Source organism: Rana temporaria, assembly GCF_905171775.1.
Source record: "Rana temporaria chromosome 4 unlocalized genomic scaffold, aRanTem1.1 chr4b, whole genome shotgun sequence".
In the NCBI taxonomy this organism is placed as follows: domain Eukaryota; kingdom Metazoa; phylum Chordata; class Amphibia; order Anura; family Ranidae; genus Rana; species Rana temporaria.
This window is the reverse complement of record NW_024404434.1, coordinates 207,370-210,240: the sequence shown is the minus strand read 5'-3', so window position 1 is coordinate 210,240 and position 2,871 is coordinate 207,370.

The following is a 2,871-nucleotide window of genomic DNA, read 5'->3' as shown; positions in this document are numbered from 1 at the left end:
AGTCCATCACCTTCACCCTCAGCTTCTTTAGCAAGGCAGTGGTGGTCTTGGAGGTATGTTTGGGGGACTGCGGCCCAGTCTCTGAAGGGAGGGGATCATGCTCTGCTTCAGTATGTCACAGTACATGTCGACATTCATGGTCCCCTCAATGATCTGTAGCCCCCCAGTGCCGGCAGCACTCATGCAGCCCCAGACCATGACCCCCCCCCCCCATGCCTGACTGTAGGGAAGACACACCTGTCTTTGTCCTCCTCACCTGGTTGCCGCCCCCCCCCCCCCCACACACGCCTGACACCATCTGACACCAAATACCTTTATCATGTCTCATCAGACCACAGGACATGGTTCCAGTAATCCATGTCCTTAGTCTGCTTGTCTTCAGCAAATGGTTTGCAGCTCTTTCTTGTGCTTCATCTTTAGAAGAGGCTTCCTTCTGGGACGACAAGCCATGCAGACCAATTTGATGCAGGTGCGGTGTAATGGTCTGAGCACTGACAGGCTGACCCCACCCCACCCCCTTCCCCCTCTGCAGCAATGCTGGCAGCACTACTATGTCTATTTCCCAAAGACAACCTCTGGATTATGACGCTGAGCATGTGACCTCAACTTCTTTGGTGGACCATGGCGAGGCGGGGGGAGGGGAACCCGTCCTGTTATACCGCTGGATGGTCTTCCCCACCGTGCTGCAGATCAGTTTCAGGGTCTTGGCGATCTTCTTATATCCTCGGCCATCTTTATGTAGAGACACAATTCTTTATATCAGATCCTCAGAGAGATCTTTGCCATGAGGGGCCATGTTGTCCTTCCAGTGACCAGTATGAGAGAGTGAGAGCGATAACACCAAATTTATCACACCTTGTTGAGGGCATGTGGCCATGTATGGATATAGTATTGTACATAGCACTGATCTGTATATAACACAGGATATATATATATATATATATATATATATATATATGTGCTTTGTAACAATACTATATCTGTGTTTTATTTTTTATATATATATATTTATATTGTATATAAAACACAGAATATAGTATTGAACAAAGCACTGATTTATATATATATATATATATATATATATATATATATATATATATATATATATATATATATATATATATTGTAAGGTTGTAAGGGGTTAGCTCGGTAGCGGGGTGTGTGACCCCCTGGATGGGTTCACCACACACTGAATTTATACAGACTGGCAGTCGAAGACGGTTGAAAACAAAGATTTTGGTTTATTCTTCCATCTTGCTGGAAACAAGTGCAAGCATCCAAACAGCATAAACAAAATCAAACATAAAATAAACCCTGGCCACTTGGGGCGTCTACCTTCACCACACAGGAACCTATCTATGGCGTCTGGCACAGCCTACTGCTGGGCAGACACTGCTGGTCATACAGCAGAAAAACAAATAGTCTTTTTGATTTTATCACACAGAAAAATCAATCCTCTCCTCACCTCCTCAGAAGATTTTTAGTACTGCTCTCCTTCACTCAGAAAGCCTCAGCATGCAGCAAATCAGTGGTAATCCTCTGGATTACTTATAGAGGCCTTAATTGCCTCATTCTGAACAGCTGAAGTTTTCCAACGCCCTTAAACCTTTCCTGGCTACTTTTGCAGCCGACGCCTAATAACAATTGGTGTATTGTCTAAACAAGGCAGAAATGTATGTCCCGTCTGTGACAACACCCACGGATTTACCTGACTTCCTGTCGCAATATATATAAAACACAGGATATAATATTGTACATAGCACTGATATACAGTATATGTAGCGCCTGGTTACTTTTCAGAACCGGTGCTAGTGTAAATGTAGAGGGGGTCAGAGAGTTAAGTGACTCTGACCAGGTTAATCTGTTTAAATTTGGAGCCTCTGTCCCAGCTTTGGCTGTGCTGTGGGTTCATGCTGTCATTTCTGGGGTGTTGGTAACACCCCAGGCCGACGGGTGGCAGCAGTGGAGTCAAGGGTTTGGATATTTCTTCCCGGCAGCCTATCAGGAGGAGGTTTCCTTGCTGTGCATGCTGGGAGGGGTATTTATGGGGAAGACGCCATTTTCCTGGGTCTTCTTCCCGTGTGGCGTCCACCTTCAGGGTAACCATACCACGGCACCCGGCATTATGGCCTTCCGGGCCGTGGTGTGCGTGCTACACAGTGTTCCTGGTTCCAGGACCACGTGGCGGTTGGGCTCAGTGATGCGACTGGGTCCCCCATCTGATGAGGGTCCTGAGCTGTCCGTCCTGGTTGGAGGAAGATGTCCGGTGGAGAGTCTGCTTGAGGAGTGCCAAGAGAGGCTGGTGTTCCAATATTGGCCTGACTATCAATGTCAGGGACCAGGGAAACCGGATACTGAGAGCTGGACGTTGGTCACCTATCAGTCGGTAACCTAACCAAAACTACCTGAAGGAGGATTCCGGTGCTGAATCTGTCAAGGAGGATTCCGGACCACTATTTTCAAACCATTGGGAGGGTCTGTGGCAGAGACTAAACCCCAGTTCGAGTGACATTCTGGCTGCCAGGCTGGTGAGTCCGGCCAGGGGGCAATTGCGGCCCCCTGGATGATTTATTATGGCCCCTGGGGATTTGGATATATATAGCCATTGCAGCCTTACATGTGCCCTGTGCCCTGGGGCCACAAAAGATATATATAGTATTTATCGGCGCTGCCTCGGAGGGAATCTACATAAAGAGAATCTCCTGTTTACTCGGTGGCGTCTGTAATAGGAAGTCCCGTTTCCTGGGATGCCATTGGATGACTATTCTGTTTATCATAGGAGGCGGGACTTTGTATTAAAGAGGCCACAGAGTAAACAAAAAAATCTCCTGTTTGTAATCAGATGGCACTTGTCCCTCCCCCTCCCTGTCC